Here is a 20550-nt window from a genome sequence, read left to right on the forward strand (position 1 = left end):
GGAGGGGGTGCGGAGGGTGGGTGGGGAGCGTGTGTGTACAGTGTAGGCGTCTAAGGCTGTACGGGGGGGCGGGGAAAGCGATTCATACTTACCTGGCAGGGGAGATACCATGATCACTAAGGTGGTTTTCCCAGGATGAGGCTCACTCATTGCACTTCGAGTGTGCTGACGCTTGCGATTTCCCCAAATGCGGGAAACTCGACTGCATAATTTGTGGTAGTGGGGGACTGCGTGCGCGCTTTCCCCCTACAATTGGTGTTTAATAGTAGAATTAATTTCTGTAGTCTATGTAACATACACCCAGGATTTCTGTACTTTTACTGCCGGCTTTACAAGTACTTTAAAAAGTAGGAAGTAGGTGTTTCTGGTTGTGTAGTGTTTAGGAATCCATCTACCAATATTGGCGGCGGGGGTTCGTGTCGGGGAGCGGTCTGGACCCATGAGCCGTGACCGCTACGCCTGCGCGTCCGGAGCTTGTGCTCTGCGTTAGAAGGACCCACGGCGGTGAGAGGCCCGCGTACCTCAAAAAAAAAAAAAAAGCAGGTGCTGTGTGGGAGAGTAGGCGCTGTTTCTATTTTTTTTGGGGGGAATCGTGCATGAACTTTCCATGCAAGTGGTGTGGTGCTCTACAGAAGCCATTTTTGAAAGATTATTTTAGTGCTTTAGTTTCTTACTTTGGCTGCTCCTATACTCCGCAGTAATTAGTCAGGGTTTCCGCAGACTTTTTTTTTTTTTTTTTAAGAAGTTAGGCTTTCACAGTAAAAATCTAGCAGGAGACGTGAAACACAGGTTTCTTTGGCGAGTAGTATGCGGGTTTTCCTGGCAGTGCAGGGGTTAAGGGTCTCCCGCGCGGCGCGGAATACGGGTGCGAGCCTACCAGAAGTCCCCGTGCTGCAAATATTGTACTCTGCGCACTTGAAAGCCTTGCTCCGCAGCGTGAAACAAGCCACTGCGTCAGGAAGTACGGCGATGAGTAGTAGCCACCGCTATCGCTTGCCGCAATAGGAAAAAAGCCCGCGCGTAGCAACGGCGACCCAACGCAGCCGCAAATCAGTGAAATTAATTTTTTAAAAATTAAGACTAAGAGTCTGATGAAAAATGGTAGTGAGTTATCCTGAGGGATGGGAAACTATGGGTCCAATTTATTGCTTGGAGAGTTTGCAAGCAATACGCACGAGGGCAAACTGAAATGGAGCCCAGTGGACCTTGTTGAGTTGAGAGCACGGAGCAGACAGCAGGAAAACCGCAGGAGTTATCTTTCAGCAGACAGACTCACAGAGATGAGAAAGATGCTAAAAGTAAATCAGAACTGCGAAGGAGCTCTGTTCAGCGTGCAGCACAGTACTGAGCAGTGCGGCCGTAGGAGGAAACTCCCTAAGATCGGGAGAAATCTTTGACAAGATCAGAGACTCACACAGGTCGTGCTTTTTACAAGCAGGTAGACTAAAGGGAAAAACAACGACAAAAATCGTAATTCGTACGCGGTACCATCTTGCCTGAGTAGCGGAAGCTGGTTAGCCCCAGAGGGAGCGCTGCTCGGAACCCCTTCGCAAATCCTAAAAGCAATACCTTGAAACGATCAACCTGTTTGCAAGTAACTTAACTGCATCCCTCAGCAAAGTTCAGCGTTTACAGGAACACAACTGTCCAGCTTCCAACAAGGCACCATTCACAATGCCTGCTGTATCAGAGATTTTGAGGTAGCCAGAGGCAGGAGGAATGACCCATAATGCAGAGACACATCGGTCATTTGTAAATGACCCAGAGCTGATACAGATGTTAGAATCACCAGAGAAGGACATTAAAACATTCATTCCACCTGTATTCCGTAACTTAAAACAGTTAAATGTACACACGGAAAAACATTTTAAAAAAAAAGACCCACTCTAACGTAGAGAGATGAAAACTACACTGTCTGAAAGGAAACGTACGTACTACAAGGGATTAACAATGAGAAATTCGAAAACACAGAAGAAAAAATTTTGAATAGGAATTGTCTTGACTTTGCAGAACACTTGGCGTAGAAAGCGACAGTCCCAAACGAAAGGGCGGAGGCGTCCTGAGATGGGGCGGTGAATACTCCGCGCGGGCGGTGCCATGGAGCTTGATTTATGACGTCCAGCTTGAGCAGGGGATGGCCGCCACCCGTGTGCGTGTGCCTTCATCCTCTGGCAGGTGTCCTGGAACGTACAAGGCAGATGACTTAGTGAAGGCAGCCCTCCAGGTGGTGCAAAGAGACCACGGGGCACCAGGTAAAAACCGGGAGCAGGCGGAGATCATCAGCTGGGTGGAGATTCCGGGAAAGGGTCTCTGGGGAGGAACTGAAAGGGCAGACGCATAAAAGCGACAGCTGAGACCTCGCTCATCGCATTCCAAGGCCAATCTTCGTCCCTGGGTGGGCTCGAACCACCAACCTTTCGGTTAACAGCCGAACGCGCTAACCGATTGCGCCACAGAGACGAGCGGCTGCGAGGTTTTCTTGTAACATCCTGGAATCAGAACGTATTTCCCGTCCCTTCCAATCCCAGCGGAAAAGAGATTCAAATGTATCTTGTCCAACCTCGCTGGCGCCATAGACACTGAGTCTCGTCGTCGGGCACGTCCGGCCGTGGACACCGAGCCCGAGTGAGCTGGGGGCTCCGACGAAGCCACGCCGGGCCCACGACCATCCTCGCCTGCTCCTGGCCGCCTCGAAAGCGGCCCCTCTACACGAGACGACGGCCGCCTCTCTCGGGCTCAAGTCCTCCATTTCCCACTCGTGATCGGCCTCACCCGTCGCGCTCACCGCAAGTCCCCCTCCAGGCCCGGGTGGTCGTACGGGGGAAGGACAGCAATCGGCTGTGCCCCCACCGTTCTGCCCCCTCTGGGCGCCTCCAGAGAAGGGCTCCACGAGGCACGACCCGGAGTTTGCTCACCAGGCAGCCCCTCGCCCGGAGCAGGGCCTGGCATCCAGCAGGCGCCCGATAAATGCCTCGCGGAGGATGCATTCCGCCGCCGGGGCCCGGCGTGGTGGGTAGACCAAGAATTCTTATGCCACCTGTAAGGTTTTAGTCCTCGAGGAACCTAGATTTTTCAGATCAGCTGTTCTTCAAAACCTTTCTTCTAGCAGCTGATTTAGAACCAGATAAAAGTCCTAGAAAGGCCAGGAGGGCACCACCCCGACCTGCTCTCAACTCCCCACCCAAGGCGGTGCTGCGGCCTCAGCCTGCGGGCGCAGGTGTCGGGTCTGAGAGGCGTGAAGGAGGAAAGCTGCAAAGGAGAAAGACGGCTGGGCTAACGTGGATCCGACCACAGCTCCGTAGGTCCCCGGTGGAGCATAGCGGTCGTGGTGTAATTGGTGCGGTGATGGGAGCCTGCCTGCTTGGTCTGAATTCGAATCCTAACAGAAAACGGGTTTCCCGTGCCTGATCACCCCCGGCAACACCGTATGGTTCTACCTTTTGGACTTGGTGCCTTGCCCCCTACTGGCCACAGAGCAGGCGGGAGAGGTGGCGAGCCGCACACCTCACCGGAGGACTCCACGTTCTGAGGACCCCCCGACTCCGCCCGAGACCCCCACGGCCTGAAGTCAGCATTTCCTCCAGCTGCGCCCTCGCTGACGCTCCCGGTGCCGCCCACTCTGAGGAGAGCGCCTGCGGCTCCAAGAACAAACTTCTCCTCTGTCTAACTGGGGGCATTTGGCTGGGTTCATTTGTTACATTGTGTTTTCGATGTCTAGAGGCGACATTTTAAAAATTAATTTTATAATGATTAACAAAATGAATGTGGTTCCCAACTCAAATCAAACCAAACACGGCATATTCACTATAGTCTAGCCTTGACTATAAGATCTGCACGTGTCTCAAAGGCCTGGAGGGAGGTGGGTCAGGGATCCCTGCTCTCCTCAGACGCCGGAATCCGCAGCCCGGGCTCCCCTTTCTGGCTGAGCTTGGGATGAAAGGATGAGATTTCCTAGAGTCCAGGTTCAAATCTTAGCCTAAGAGTGCCTTTTCGTGTCCAATGGAGACTTAAGAGCGAGAAATTCTGAATAAAATGGGAATAAACTGGAATAGGATCAATTAAAATTCTGAATAAAATAGGGCACCTGAATACAATACAGTACTTCCCATCCAGGTCTGGAACCCTCGACCCGAAAGCTAAGACGCTGTCACCCTGGCTGCTCAGCGACGTCACAGCCCCGCACCGCGACCCTTTACTCACAGGGACAAGCGCGCAGTTAGTTATAAGACGTGCGGTGCGAAGCCGCCTCGCGGGGCAGGAGTCAGTGGGCGCAGCCTCTGCCTTATGCCCCCGAAACCCAGGGTGACCCGACGAGGGGGTGCCACCGGCTCGGTCGCTGCGCCCCTGGGCATTGGGGCCGGGGCCTCCGATGGCCAGCGACGGGCAGAGTCGCCAGGGTGCAGCGGGGACGCCGCGGGCTCGTCCCCCCACCTGCCCTCCACGTCCGCGTGGACCGCGCGGACCGCGCCTCTCTGGGACGCGGGAGCGGGAAAGCACGTCACATCTGAGGAGTAAAAAATCCTTCTAACTAAACAGAAAGGTCCCACCGAGATTTGAACTCGGATCGCTGGATTCAGAGTCCAGAGTGCTCACCATTACACCATGGAACCCTCTAACGGCCGCTCCGCTGCTCCCTCCACTGAGCCAGGCCGCGCACAGCCCCGCGGGCCCAGGAGCGGCCTCCCGCCGGGCGCTCTCGTCACTCCGCCCCGAGCCCGCTTCCTCCACGACGCCAGGAGGCGCCTGACTCGCCTGCCCTCGGCCGTCTCTTCAGGTTTGCTGGTCGTAGAATGAAATGAAATCCATTCGGGGTGAGCGACAGGGAATAACTTTTAGGGCTCCCCTAAATCCACCTGCTCTGCCGCCATTTCTAGAGTTTTCTGCCCTGAGGTAAAATTCCCGCGAGGAAAAAAAAAAGTTCTTTTCCTCTTCTTTCCAAGTGTCCTCTTCCCGCTGCCCTGGGAGCTCTGAAGACCCTCAGGACAGCCCTTGGGACTTCGTGGGATTGCCTCCTCCTCCGCCTCCGATTCTACTCTCGAGAGCCCTCTCTCCTTCCTGCGTTCCTTGCTGTCTTCCTCCTCATCTTTCCCGCTTCCTGCATCTGCTTTGCTATCACTCGTCCTCACTTTCCCTGCGCCCGTCCCAGTACACAGCTTAGGCTATAAGAACATGGGGAAGAGCGGCCACAGTGTGACAGGAAGGTGAGGAACATTTTCTATCAACGAGAGAAGCCCGACTGCTTCTCGGGTCAGGACCCTTTAGGGGACTTTGCTCGAGGAAGTGGCTGAGCGTCTATAGCCAGTGCTCGAGGCCTGGGCAGCGCGGGCCTTTTGCCCGCCCGGGACCACCCTGGAGCCGGGGTGACTCCAAGATGAAGAACTTTGGGTTCGGCGCAGCTCCTGGGTGATTGGTCAAATGCCACGAAAGTGAACCGTCAGCACTCTTCTCCTTTAGACCTTCAATTGGGAATAATCAGTGGCTCATATCGCCCCCTCGTGGCTACATCCGGTACCGCGCACAATGGGGTGCAGTAGATACCAGAAAATTCAAAGAACGCTGGGCGATACTCAGGACCTTGAAATTAAAAAGCCGACAGGGCTTCTCCGGTGGCGCAGTGGTTGAGAGTCCACCTGCCGATGCAGGGGATGCGGGTTCGTGACCCGGTCTGGGAAAATCCCACATGGTGCGGACCGGCTGGGCCCGTGAGCCATGGCCGCTGAGGCTGCGCGTCCGGAGCCTGTACTCCGCGGTGGGAGATTCCACAGCAATGGAAAGGCCCAAGTACCAAAAAAAAAAAAAAGTCTAACAAACTACCGGCTAAAATACATTCATGGAGGGGAAAAAAGCATGCTCCTCCCTTTTGGCTACAAGCCAAAAAAGGGCTTGCAAAAGCAACTTTCTAATGTTTTAGGATTCAGGCAGAAGAAAGATGAATGGGTCATAGAACGTCCCACCTTCCGCAGCCAGCCTTCTTATTTTAAAATTTCCAGTGGCCCAGAGACTCTGCTGCAGGTCTCCCACCACCATCTGTGCACAACCCAACATCTGAGCGTCTGGACACTCATAACTCTTGAGTAGAGAGTGGGATCTTACACTCATTGTGTGGAAAGGGAGAGAAGAGAAAAGGTCTTGCCCCTTAGACTGAAGTATATTAGTCAGATTCAGTGGGGAATTATAAATGAGCCAGAGCTGTGGTTTATGTCCTGTTAACAGCGGTTACTCTTAGGGAAGTTAGTGTGGAGGAGAATTGAAATTTTTCCTTGTACATTCTTTTATCATGTAACTTACAAAGAATATATACAGGTGTAGCTTGGGTCTAAAAAAGAAAGGAAAAGAAAAAATGAAAGAAAGATGCTTCAGATGCCAGTGCAGAGGCAATTTAATTGGGGAGGGGGATGGAGAGCCTCTTTGGGGAGAGAACTCGGAGAGGGTGCAAGAATTCTGAGAAGATCCCTGGGGATAAAGCTGGAGCTGCACTAGGACCAATTGGGGCAGAGGAAGGAGGTTTGGCTACTGGGCTGAGCAGCATTCTCCTACAGCTGGGTTCTTCTGGGATCTATCCCTGCCCTCATACTCTCCTCTAAATCAGATGGCTCTCAAAACCACGCTCCCCCTACTAACGCTGTCTGTGCTTGTGAAATGAGTGTGATCACAAAGGTTGATGATTTCATAATGATTGGACCCCATTTCCCATATTTAATACATAACATACATTATATTTAATACATATAATACATTATATTTAATACATAACATTACATTACAGTTAATACATAACATACCTAGAGTACTTTGCAGCCATAAATGTGAGGAATATCTCTATGAATCAATATGGATTTATTTCCAGAATGTGCTTTTATGTGGAAAACAAAAGGCAAGGTACAAAAGAGCAGGTACACAGTGTACCAATCCCGGTCTTTGGACTTTTCAGTCAATAGAAATTGATGAGACCAGATGAGAATTTCAGGCAAGGCTTTACTGGGGCTTGTGCTGCAGCACAAGGGAGTGAAACCTAGAAACAGGTGCCCTTGCTTGCTCCCAGAGAGAAGCTGCTTGGGTCATTAAAAGGAGTAACAACAGGGGCAGTCCATGGATTGGTCAGGGGACCTAGTTTAGGTGGTCTGCCCACCCCCTTGGTGGTGCTGTGTGCAGGGATCAGGTGCAGTACCCTGCTTTTGCTCCAGGCACCTCAGAAATGGCAGTTGGTTTGTGGCCTTTTTGTAGTGTATTGTTCATAATTGTCCCAACAGTGAAGGTGTGCAGTTATTTTATTTTTAGTCCGTTATAGTTTCTTTGTATTCTGTTGCTCTAGGAGATGTTTGTCCAGGTACAAGCCCTCCAGTAAAGGGTCCTAGGTCCCAGCCTATCTCAACAGGATGCTATCTTTTATGTAAGGAAAAGGGGAAATAGATATGCTTATCTTACAGGAAGGATAGGCCAGAAAATAATGAAAATGTTTTTATCTAGGGTTGCACAGGAATGGAGTCTAAGATATGGAGATGGGAGGGGATTTTTTCTAAGTGTATCTTACAGTTTTCATTTTTTAAACGATGTCACTGTTTTACATATTCCAAAAGAGGATGAAAAAGCTAATCTTAAAATTAAAAAATAAAAGCAGAACAAAAGAATTTAATTATATATCAAATGATAGTGTAACCACATAGAATATAATTAATTCAAGTAAATTTTGAAAGCAGTGCTTGTCTGTACACCCATAGTGTGATATATCCTAAGGACATCTTGAACTTTACTTAATAGGTTTAAGGTTGGTTGTAGAATTGGTATAATAATTCTGAAGCTGTCTTGTGTGTATAGTAGGATAGAGCAAATAAGTAAAAATGTTGATATTGTCAGGAATCAAGGTTATCAACTTGGGAGATGAAGGACAAAATTATGAAATGGGAAGAGCTGAGGAAGAACCTTATAGTGTTGGATTGGAATTGGAGATAGCCATATCAACTAATTGTTACCGAGTTCAAGCTCTCCTACTTTGTGCTGCACAACAGGCCAATAAATTGAGAGATGAATTGTTAGGACAAGAAAAAGTGACTTGATTCAGAAAGCCAGCAGACAGAGAAGATGGCGGACTAATGTCCCAAAGAACCATCCTATGGAGTTAGAATTCAGGCTTCTTTTATACTGAAAGGGGAGGGAAAGTGATTGGTTATTGAAAATTTCTTGGTGCCAGAATCATTTGTTCTTGCAGCTGTCTGAGTAGGTCTGATCACAGTGTTCCTATAAACTTCCAACAAGACATTATGCCTTTTAGAGATCAGAGCCTTGAGAATGGGCTGTCTTGTATATTTCAGGCTATAGGCAACATTCTTTTAGTTATTAACTTGTAGCAAAAGCAATAGAATACAGAGTTTAAAGTAAAAGAACCAGATCCAATCTGGAGTCAAATTTGTTCTTCCCTATTACAAAATGATACCCACTGATAAGGTCTAGAAGCAGTGATACCTCACAGCAATGAGCTCATCTAGTGGTCAGTTTCTAAATACCATTTGTCTGGGATCCCTTGTAGAAATGCCTGATTTTGTGTTGGGGGAGAAAAGTATAAGTGAGCCTGCAACATTTTGTTGTGTCCAAAGACTAGTACAGACATGTCAAAAGATCACAGGGCTTCCCTGGTGGCGCAGTGGTTGGGAGTCCGCCTGCCGATGTAGGGGACACGGGTTCGTGTCCCGGTCCGGGAGGGTCCCACGTGCCGCGGAGCGGCTGGGCCCGTGGGCCATGGCCACTGAGCCTGGGTGTCCGGAGCCTGTGCTCCGCGGTGGGAGAGGCCGCGGCAGTGGGAGGCCCGCGAACCACAAAAAAAAAAAGATCGCAGAAGCCAGCCTGAAAAGTTCCCCTGTTTAACCTGGAGACCAATGGAGCATCAAAAAGAATAATGATTATATTATTACATACTGAATGAGAGGGGAATCCATATAATATATATGTAGTATACACATAGTATAATCCATGTGCTATACTTAAAGAAAAGAAGGAGGAGGGAAAGCTGTATCTTATAGAAGAATAGCAGTTAATAAGTGTGGAAGGAAAAATAAGGTTGTCTGTTAGAGTCCATGTTTACAAGAAATGATTAAGTTTTCATTTTGCGGGGGGGACCAAAGCTAAACTGGGTGACCACAGGTTTCTTGTTTATCTCAGGTTTTAGATGTTGGCTGCAGATGGTGTTCATGTTTATTCATAATGGTGAAAGGGCAAAATGTCAGTTTTACTACCCTAGTTCCTCTCTGTAGTCAAATTTCTACCTGTAAGGCATGGTTCCATTCACCTAAGTGCTTGGCAATTTTCTGGTTCAATACAATTATTTTGAATTTTTATTTTATTTGACAAGTTTTATTTGCATAGCTGTAAAAAGAAATGTTGATTAATGCCCATAAACATCCTTTTTAACATACAGTTAATGTAATTAGATACTAAGGCTATGAGTTAACTTCTTTCTGGAAGCCTTGTAAAGCCTCTGGGGTTGTAATTTATTTTGGAGGGAATGCAAGAAGTATTTTATTCTCTTACCAGTTTTACTGAGATCAAGAACTAATAATTATCCAGACTACCTCTACCAGGATTTATCTGCTGCTCCTAAAACTGTATGGGTCCTCTTTCCCTAAGATCCCCATACTTGTCAATGTTGTGGCCTATAGAAAGGGACATCTTTTAGTATCTGTAAGCCTGGGATTCCATAAGCCGTATACCAGGTAAGAGACCATTTTTCTGAAAGGACTTTGTAGGCATCATTTCTATAAGTGAAGTATGGCTCTTATGCCTTAAAGTGAGTTTGCACACCAAATTTAACAAGACCTGTTGCATGGTCATATATTACAATATAATTACAATATAATATATTATTATGTTCTGGTAGGAAGAATAAGGATTCTTACTGAATATTTGTAAGTAACTACAAGATCATGAAAAATAAAGGAATTTAATAAAAGCATTTTCCATTATGTTTAACCATTGTTACATTATGCTGAATAGTTTTGTAAGCCAATCAACACGTATGTTTTTTTTTTCTTGGCCGTGCCACGTGGCATGTGGGATCCTAGTTCCCAGACCAGGGATCGAACCCGTGCCCCCCTGCAGTGGAAGCATGGAGTCCCAACCACTGGACCACCAGGGAATTTCCCATATTATTTTCTATAGAGTCATTATACTTAGATTTTCTTGATGTTTAATTGGCTTACAGTCTATAGTAAGACTTCCCCAGGATGTCTTTTCAGTATTCCAAAGACTCAGGTATCATGAAATACCATTTAAACAATGTTTCATTTCAGTTTGTACAAATAGACCCTGTTAAATTGAGGAGTCAAGGTGTATTAAAAAGAAAAGGAGTTTTCTCATATGCACACTAAAGAGAATATTAACCACAATTTGATTAGTTCTTTTGGTACATTTAGACCCAGTAATTAATTCATGTTTTGTTGATCTTGGGTAAATAATCTACTTCCTTACAAAGTCATCTGCTTCTGGGTAAAAGAGTCCTGGAAATCCTTGCAGGAATCCTTGTACAAGTTGGAGTCACTTGCACAGTCTGACAAATGTCTGTCTGAGGTGATGATGTTAGCTTACACTGGAAGCTGTACCCATGAGTCTATTTCCTGTACTATTAACAGTTAAGACTAGATACAGTCTTTTACTGAGGCTCTTTTGATGTTTCTTTCAGAAGCCTCAATTTCTTTCTAATCTGTAGTTTGTAGGAGGGACATTGCATAAGGGAAAAGCAAAAATCACTGTGTATGAAAAGACTGAATGGCTCTGGATAATTCTATATTATAACCAAAAATCTCAGTATGGCTAAGAGTGCAGTTTTCTATAGAAATATACACAAAACGAATTAATTAGAATTTAATCATTGATTACCCTGAGACTTGTACCAATTAAGCCATTAAGTTACGTCTTCCTTGCTAACATAGGGAGTTTGACAGCATTCATGATTGGGGGTATGCAGGTAAAATGGTGTTCAATCTCTCTCTCTCTCCCTCTCCCTCCCCCTCCCCCCTCTCCACCCACATACAACTGTCTTATTTGCACAGATTTACTATAAATAGCTTTATGCATTTAGTAAGTTACAAGCCAATAAATTCAACTGAGCAGTTGTGAAATCTAACATGCAAGAGCTTGACTTAAACTTAGACAGTGATTCACGATATTTCTGACATGTCTTCAACTGGTGAAAGAGAATATTTGGTTTCCTTCTTATTTTCAACCTGTTATTTGACTATCTTCCCAATGAACATATTTCATGTTCTTCTTTACCATTCTTGTTTTTGCTTTTGGATCGAAGCAATATGACTTGCATACACTTAAGCCCAAATAAAGCTCTTATATTTCTGTTGAACAGTTTCAATGCCTGTCAACATATTTTGTTGAAAAGTCAAGATTTTCAAGTCTACCTTGGTTATATTTAATTTCAGCTTCCTGCTGACAGCATCGCTAGATCTGACAGGGTGTGTTGTGTGGATTTGTCACCATAAGCTCCTCTAAACTAAAGGCTTCTTTGCATAATTGTGTTCATTGATGTATAGTTCTACAAGTTTACACTATGCTTCTTCATCCCCAACCCAGATTCTTCTAAATACTCATTCATGTTAATTCTGAACAGCTTTCACATTTCCCCAGGGTGTTTGAATTTCAATTTTATGTTTTCTTATAGAAGTATCAGCTGGATCTTTTGTAAAATTGGGTCACATAGCTATATAACATCATTATATCTTTCCATGGCGTCAGATTTCACTTGACTCTGTGACTGCCAGGAAACTTCAACTCCTGAAGGCAAAACAATGCCAAGGCATACTGACCATAGCCTAGGGCTGCAATCATTACCTATTCACATATTATCCAACTACCATCTCCAACCATAGAAGCATATTCACTAATTAACTCTTAAACTTTTACCATTTGACCACTATTTCAGGAAATTTGTTCTTTCCTTTTTCTCATTTTATCTCACATCTTCTTCCTAAAGCTCAAATCTTCTAAAAGATAAGACCTTTGTCATCTTTCCAGGATCTAAAGGCAGCTGTGCACTTTCCCTGGAGAATTTTTAAAATTATAATCTTGTGGTCATTTTGTTTTTCATGTCATCATTCTTTTTTTTTGAATTTTATTTTTTTATACAGCAGGTTCTTATTAGTTATCCATTTTATACAAATTAGTGTATACATGTCAATCACAATCTCCCAATTCATCACACCACACCACCGCTACCCCCCCGCCACTTTCCCCCGTTGGTGTCCATAGGTTTGTTCTCTACATCTGTGTTTCTCTTTCTGCCCTGCAAACCGGTTCATCTGTACCAATTTTCTAGCTTCCACATATATGCATTAATATACAATATTTTTATTCTCTTTCTGACTTACTTCACTCTGTGTGACAGTCTCTAGATCCATCCACGTCTCTACAAATGACCCAATTGCGTTCATTTTTATGGCTGCGCAATATTCCATTGTATATATGTACCACATCTTCTTTATCCATTCGTCTGTCGATGGGCATTTAGGTTGCTTCCACGACCTGGCTATTGTAAATAGTGCTGAAATGAACATTGGGGTTCATGTGTCTTTTTGAGTTATGGTTTTCTCTGGGTATCTGCCCAGTAGTGGGATTGCTGGGTCATATGGTAATTCTATTTTTATTTTTTTAAGGAACCTCCATACTGTTCTCCATAGTGGCTGTATCAATTTACATTCCCACCAACAGTGCAAGAGGGTTCCCTTTTCTCCACACCCTCTCCAGCATTTGTTGTTTGTAGATATTCTGATACTGCCCATTCTAACTGGTGTGAGGTGATACCTCATTGTAGTTTTGATTTGCGTTTCTCTAATAATTAGTGATTTTGAGCAGATTTTCACGTGCTTCTTGGCCATCTGTATGTCTTCTTTGGAGAAATGTCTATTTAGGTCTTCTGCCCATTTTTGGATTGGGTTCTTTCTTTTTTTAATATTGAGCTGCATGAGCTGTTTATATATTTTAGAGATTAATCCTTTGTCCGTTGATTCATTTGCAAATATTTTCTCCCATTCTGAGGGTTGTCTTTTCGTCTTGTTTATGGTTTCCTTTGCTGTGCAAAAGCTTTTAAGTATCATTAGGTCCCATTTGTTTATTTTTGTTTTTATTTCTGTTACTCTAGGAGGTGGATCAAAAAAGATCCTTGCTGTGATTTATGTCAAAGAGTGTTCTTCCTATGTTTTCTTCTAAGAGTTTTATAGTGTCCAGTCTTACATTTAGGTCTCTAATCCATTTTGAGTTTATTTTTGTGTATGGTGTTAGGGAGTGTTCTAATTTCATTCTTTTACATGTAGCTGTCCAATTTTCCCAGCACCACTTATTGAAGAGACTGTCTTTTCTCCATTGTATATCCTTGCCTCCTTTGTCATAGATTAGTTGACCATAGGTGCGTGGGTTTATCTCTGAGCTTTCTATCTTGTTCCATTGATCTATCTTTCTGTTTTTGTGCCAGTACCATATTGATTAGATTACTGTAGCTTTATAGCATTATCTGAAGTCAGGGAGTCTGATTCCTCCAGCTCTGTTTTTTTCCCCTCAAGACTGCTTTGGCTATTTGGGGTCTTTTGTGTCTCCATACAAATTTTAAGATTATTTTGTTCTAGTTCTGTAAAAAATGCCATTGGTAATTTGATACGGATTGCACTGAAACTGTAGATTGCTTTGGGTAGTAGAGTCATTTTCACAATATTGATTCTTCCAATCTAAGAATATGGTATATCTCTCCATCTGTTTGTACCATCGTTAATTTCTTTCATCAGTGTCTTATAGTTTTCTGCATACAGGTCTTTTGTCTCCCTAGGTAGGTTTATTCTTAGGTATTTTATTCTATTTGTTGCAGTGGTAAATGGGGGTGTTTCCTTAATTTCTCTTCCAGATTTTTCATCATTAGCGTATAGGAATGCAAGAGATTTCTGTGCATTAATTTTGTATCCTGCAACTTTACCAGATTCATTGATTAGCTCTAGTAGTTTTCTGGTAGCATCTTTAGGATTCTCTATGTATAGTATCATGTCATCTGCAAATAGTGACAGTTTTACTTCTTCTTTTCCAATTTGTACTGCTTTTATTTCTTTTTCTTCTCTAATTGCCATGGCTAGGACTTTCAAAACTATGTTGATTAATAGTGGTGAGAGTGGACATCCTTGTCTTGTTCCTGCTCTTAGAGGAAATGCTTTCAGTTTTTCACCATTGAGAACGATGTTTGCTGTGGGTTTGTAATATATGGCCTTTATTATGTTGAGGTAGGTTCCCTCTATGCCCACTTTCTGGAGAGTTTTTATCATAAATGGGTGTCGAATCTTGTCAATTTGTTCTTCTTTCTCTAGTTCCTTTAGGTGTAAGTTTAGGTTGTTTATTTGAGACTTTTCTTGTTTCTTGAAGTAGGCTTGTATTGCTATAAATTTCCCTCTTAGAACTGCTTTTGCTGCATCCCATAGGTTTTGGATTGTTGTGTTTTTGTTGTAATTTGTCTCTAGGTATTTTTTGATTTCCTCTTTGATTTTTCCAGTGATCTCTTTGTTATTTAGTAACATATAGTTTAACCTCCATGTGTTTACTTTTTTACATTTTTTTCCCTGTAATTGATTTCTAATCTCATAGCGCTGTAGTCAGAAAAGATGCTTAATATGATTTCAATTTTCTTAAATTTACTGAGGTTTAATCTGTGACCCAAGATGTGATCTATCCTGGAGAATGTTCCATGTGCACTTGAAAAGAAAGTGCAATCTGCTGCTTTTGGATGGAATGTCCTATAAATATCAATTAAATCTAGCTGGTCTATTGTGTCATTTAAAGCTTGTGTTTTCTTATTAATTTTCTGTTTGTATGATCTGTCCATTGGTATAAGTGAGGTGTTAAAGTCCCCCACTACTATTGTGTTACTGTCGGTTTCCTCTTTTATAGCTGTTAGCAGTTGCCATATGTATTGAGGTGCTCCTATGTTGGGTGCATATATATTTACAATTGTTATACCTTCTTCTTGGATTGATCCCGTGATCATTTTGCAGTGTTCTTCCTTGTCTCTGGTAACATTCTTTATTTTGAAGTCTATTTTATCTGATATAAGTATTGCTACTCCAGCTTTCTTTTGATTTCCATTTGCATGGAATATCATTTCCATCCCCTCACTTTCAGTCTGTATGTGTCCCTAGGTCTGAAGTGGGTCTCTTGTAGACAGCATATATATGGGTCTTGTTTTTGTATCCATTCAGCGAGCCTGTGTCTTTTGGGTGGAGCATTTAATCCATTCAAGTTTAAGGTAATTATCGATATGTATGTTCCTATTACCATGTTCTTAATTGTTATGGGCTTATTTTTATAGGTCCTTTTCTTCTCTTGTGGTTCCCACTTAGAGAAGTTCCTTTAGCATTTGTTGTAGAGCTGGTTTGGTGGTGCTGAATTCTCTTAGCTTTTGCTTGTCTGTAAAGCTTTTGATTTCTCCATCAAATCTGAATGTGATCCTTGCCAGGTAGAGTAATCTTGGTTGTAGTTCCTTCCCTTTCATCACTTAAATATATCATGCCACTCCCTTCTGGCTTGTAGAGTTTCTGCTGAGAAATCAGCTGTTAACCTTATGGGATTTCCCTTGTATGTTATTTGTCTTTTTTCCCTTGTTGCTTTCAATAATTTTTCTTTGTCTTTAATTTTTGTCAATTTGTTTACTATGTGTCTTGGTGTGTTTCTCCTTGGGTTTATCCTGCTGGGGACTCTCTGTCCTTCCTGGACTTGGGGGGCTATTTCCCTTCCCATGTTAGGGAAGTTTTTGACTGTAATCTCTTCAAATATTTTCTCAGGTCCTTTCTCTCTCTCTTCTCTTTCTGGGACTCCTATAATGTGAATGTTGTTGCATTTAATGTTGTCCCAGAGGTCTCTTAGGCTGTCCTCATTTCTTTTCATTCTTTTTTCTTTATTCTGTTCCGTGGCAGTGAATTCCACCATTCTGTCTTCCCGGTCACTTACCCATTCTTCTGCCTCAGTTATTCTGCTATTGATTCATTCTGGTGTATTTTTCATTTGAGTTATTGTATTGTTCATCTTTATTTGTTCTTTAATTCTTCTAGGTCTTTGTTAAACATTTCTTGCATATTCTTGATCTTTGCCTCCATTTTTTTCCCCCAAGGTCCTGGATCATCTTCATTATTCCCAATTCTTTTTCTGGAAGGTTGCCTATCTCCAATTCATTTAATTGTTTTTCTGGGGTTTTATCTTGTTCCTTCATCTGGTACATAGCCTTCTGCCTTTTCATCTTGTTTATCTTTCTGTGAATGTGGTTTTTGTTCCACAGGCTGCAGGACTGTAGTTCTTCTTGCTTCTGCTGTCTGCCCTCTGGTGGATGAGGCTATCTAAGAGGCTTGTACAAGTTTCCTGATGGGAGGGACTGGTGGTTGATAGAGCTGGGTGTTGCTCTGGTGGGCAGAGCTCAGTACAACTTTAATCTGCTTGTCTGCTGATGGGTGGGGCTGGGTTCCCTCCCTGTTGGTTGTTTGGCCTGAGGCGGCCCAATACTGGAGCCTACCCGGCTCTTTGGTGGGCCTAATGGCAGACTCTGGGAGGGCTCACGCCAAGGAGTACTTCCCAGAACTTCTGATGCCAGTGTCCTTGTCCTTATGGTGAGACACAGCCAACCCCTGCCTCTGCAGGAGACCCTCCAATACTAGCAAGTAGGTCTGGTTCAGTCTCCTATGCGGTCACTGCTCCTTCCCTTGGGCCCCGATGTGCACACTACTTTGTGTGTTCCTTCCAAGAGTGGAGTCTCTGTTTCCCCCAGTCCTGTCAAAGTCCTGCAATCAAATCCCACTAGCCTTCAAAGTCTGATTCTCTAGGAATTCCTCCTCCTGTTGACGGACCCCCAGGTTGGAAAGCCTGATGTAGGGCTCAGAACCTTCACTCCAGTGGGTGGACTTCTGTGATATAAGTGTTCTCTGGTTTGTGAGTCAACCACCCAGCAGTTATGGAATATGATTTTATTGTGATTTTGCCCCTCGTACTGTCTCATTGTGGCTTCTCCTTTGTCTTTCAATGTGGGTATCTATTTTGGTGAGTTCCAGTGTCTTCCTGTCGATGATTGTTCAGGAGTTAGTTGTGATTCCTGTGTGCTCTCGCAGGAGGGAGTGAGCACATATCCTTCTACTCCGCCCTATTGAACAAGTCTCCCACGTCATCATTCTTAATGCCAGTCCTTTTATCCTGAATCATCGCAAAATAGCTTCCCTGGCTTAAGTTCTAAAAAAATTTAGGTGTGTGATATTTTGGACAAGTAAAATGCAGCTTTGTTCCCACATTAAAACTACAATTGAACCATATGAATATATTATGATGGATTATTTTCTTTATTTCCCACAATTACTGACCTAAAACACCAATTTGTTTAATTTTTCCCACAGTCTTGAGGATATCTGATAATACAAAATATAGAATCTCCCTAATGCACAGCCTTACCTGTCAAGGAGTTATCATTGAGCTTTGCTTTTTATAGTCTATGTCTTAAAAATAGTGGGCTTTTTTCGAATATCTTTTCTCAAACAATACACGTGCCTCTTTCTCTCCCTCCTTCACCCTGATGTTGTTTCAACACCTGTCATTTCTTCCTTCTTATTGAGAAACTCTGTCCTAGTTATTCTGTTCCCCATTCCCATGTTTCAAAGCATTTTTCCTTGATGACACACCAGTCACTGAGCTTCCTGTTCTGAGACTGTAGAATCCTGAGAAACCTAATTTAGGGGCTGAGCTTATCACTGGTCATCCAGGAGATAATTCTTCAGATTTTGAACTACGTATTTACTTTGCTTCTTCAGTGGTGGTATAAGAATGACCTAGGAAATTTGTGGAAGAAAGAAGCGTCCTGTGCCCTATCCCTATGCCCAGAGAGTATTAACAAGTTCCTCATGTGATTTTGGTGTAAATGATCCCTAGGTCTGCAGCCCGTGCACCAAGGATTGGAGAAAAAGGAATTCATATTAATTGAGTGACTTCTCAGACACTGAACTTAGTAGTTTGTCTGTTTGTCTGTCTGTCTAGCCACACACACACACACACACACACACACACACACACCCATACATACACGAACACACACACATATTTAAAATCATCCAAAAGATCTATACATAATGTTATATTCTCTATTTTGTAAAATGGGATAATGAGGCTCAAAGAGATTAAATAAATTGTCTACTATTGCATATTTAGTTAGTGGTAGATCTGGTATTCAAATCCAATAATATCTTTTCCAAATCCATGGTTTTATTTCGTCAATCCAGCTCCAGTAAAGGATTTTGTGAGGAATACACTTGGAACTAAGGAATATTGGTAAAAATTAGCTGTTAATCAAATAAAAGTTTATAATGACTTTTATTCATTCATTCAACAAGTATTTATTGACTATACTATGTGGCAGGGACTTGTATAGTAAGGACATGGGGGGAACAAGACAGGTCCTACACACACAAAAATTGTCTTCTAACAGCCAAACATTATATAGATAATTACTAAATATATTATAATTGTAATGAGTGTTAATTATTATTTACGTGTTCCTTCATCTAGTTTCATCAACTAGGGATTGAAAGCTGACTGGGCATAAAAAATAGACCCATGGAATCCATGAGAATATATTTTTCCTGGGCAGGAATCTTCTGATTTTTTCATCTTAAAAGTGAGAAAATCACTGTTTATTCCACTCTGACATTCTAATATGAAGCTGTATGGCACAGTGCAAAGAGCACTAACCTGGAAGTCTTGAGGTTCCCAGATTTATAAAGGTACCTCTGCCACCAACAAGCTGTGGGAGCTCTAGCAAGTTTCTTAATCTTTGTAAGTCTCAGTTTCTTCATCTATAAAATTAGGTTATTGTCCTTCATTTTTCCAGTTTTGCAAGTTCCCTATAGAGGAACAGCCCCGCCATGGTGCCCTGGAAACCTTCTTTGTATTCACTTAGTTCACACAGGCTTAAATTGCAGCTAATCTGAGTTTTGGCAGAATGCGTTTTTATCCTCTGGAATGCAAGAGGATGGGAGGCTTGTGAGAAGTTGCCTTGAAGATCCCACTAGTCTCCCTGTTTCCCTTGCTAGTCTCTCATGAGATAGATTATCAACACCCACCAGGTTTCGATGAGATATGATGCTTTCTGCCTGCTTTTCTCAAGGTACAGCTGAGACTACAAAACCAATTAGTTCCAGTCTAGAATTGGCTCCTCAGCAGTGGGTGTCCTACAACTCACATTGCAGTCATCAGCCCCTTTTGTTTTGGTGTCGTACTTTTTGATATGTAAGACAACGGCCCAGGGAGCTTGTACGTTTAACTACTCTTTTTTCACTGTCTATGTAAGTAATAAACTGCATCTAAAAGTGGCTCATTGTACTTTTGCCAGCTGAGTCAGTCAGGCCTTGGTCTTATCTTGTGTGCTTGACAGTTTCTTCCTGTTCCAGTGTTCTCTTTGAGCTGTGATGAACTCAGTGTGTGTTAAACGGTCATTAGGAACTGCAACCAAGACCAGGCCATAGTCCTTGGTGTATGTATTTGCTGAAAAAACATTATGCTTAGCCTATGCCCTGAGAACATATAACTGAGGAACTAGCTGGAAGAGTGTCTACATGTTTAGAGAATTATAAAAGCCTGTTGAAGGATGAGCTGATGGTAGTCTTTGGGCAGCCAAAGGGGATGAAAATAAGGACAGTATTCAGGCTAGGTTAGGAAAGCTTGAGGGGAAAATAAGAAATGCCTACAACAATATCCAACTCCTTAAGGGGCAGCCCAAGCTGAGTGGTGTGGTCTGAAAGAGTAGCTTACCCCACAGTGAATTGTGCACCTGGCCAAGGAGGTCCACAGATTGGACCCAGGGCTCATCTATACTGCTGGGGAGCATCACCTCCAGGGGGAGGAGGATGCAATCATGAGGCTCTGCTGCACACCTCAGAATTCAACCTTGGGGCTGTCCTTACAGTAGATGCCTACCAAATAACTTTTGGATTAGCAGGAATGAAAGATGCTTGAAGATGTATAATGAATTTTACCTTAATGGATCTTCTTCATAGGATCAGAAGGGGCTAAGGAAAAAGGATCATTGCATGTAAAGAAATATAGTAATAATCATTTTCTTCTGTACTTTCAGTTTACAAAGGTGTTTTTTTTTGTTTTTTTTTTTTTTGCGGTACGTGGGCCTCTCACTGTTGTGGCCTCTCCTGTTGCGGAGCACAGGCTCCGGACGCGCAGGCTCAGTGGCCATGGCTCACGGGCCTAGCCGCTCTGCGGCATGTGGGATCCTCCCGGACTGGGTCACGAACCCGTGTCCCCTGCATCAGCAGGCAGACTCTCAACCACTGCACCACCAGGGAAGCCCGACAAAGGTTTTTATACACATTGTTTCATGAATATTTATTGAGTAATTTATTTCCTGACTCCATGCTAGGCACTGGAGTCACAGAGTCAGTCAAGTTCTCCTTGAGAACCTCAAATTGGTAGGAAATAAGGCTCAAAAACAGATACTTTTATCAGAATGTGGCAACTGTCCTAACCTTTGGATATTATGGCAGCATAGAG

General features: G+C 43.5%; 1 long non-coding RNA gene, 3 other non-coding genes and 1 pseudogene across 4 annotated transcripts; 1 reads left to right on the forward strand and 4 right to left on the reverse strand.

Moving 5' to 3' along the window:
• The first annotated feature begins 84 nt into the window (after positions 1-84).
• On the forward strand, positions 85-248 carry LOC113611817 (U1 spliceosomal RNA). Its single transcript, XR_003429616.1, has one exon. It is a non-coding gene; the product is annotated as a U1 spliceosomal RNA (small nuclear RNA).
• Positions 249-1797: 1549 nt separating this feature from the next.
• LOC113611720 (uncharacterized) lies at positions 1798-5636 on the reverse strand. Its single transcript, XR_003429561.1, has 2 exons — positions 4594-5636; positions 1798-2180 (listed from the first exon to the last, which is right to left on the reverse strand). It is a non-coding gene; the product is annotated as an uncharacterized LOC113611720 (long non-coding RNA).
• On the reverse strand, positions 2387-2460 carry TRNAN-GUU (transfer RNA asparagine (anticodon GUU)). Its single transcript has one exon. It is a non-coding gene; the product is annotated as a tRNA-Asn (tRNA).
• TRNAQ-CUG (transfer RNA glutamine (anticodon CUG)) lies at positions 4539-4610 on the reverse strand. Its single transcript has one exon. It is a non-coding gene; the product is annotated as a tRNA-Gln (tRNA).
• Positions 5637-10949: 5313 nt separating the features above from the next.
• LOC113611709 (ER membrane protein complex subunit 2-like) lies at positions 10950-19876 on the reverse strand (annotated as a pseudogene).
• Between the last annotated feature and the right edge of the window lie 674 nt (positions 19877-20550).

The sequence above is a fragment of the Aethalodelphis obliquidens genome, unplaced genomic scaffold (genome assembly GCF_003676395.1).
Source record: "Aethalodelphis obliquidens isolate GAN/ISIS:26980383/991018 unplaced genomic scaffold, ASM367639v1 scaffold70, whole genome shotgun sequence".
Taxonomy (NCBI): Eukaryota; Metazoa; Chordata; class Mammalia; order Artiodactyla; family Delphinidae; genus Aethalodelphis; species Aethalodelphis obliquidens.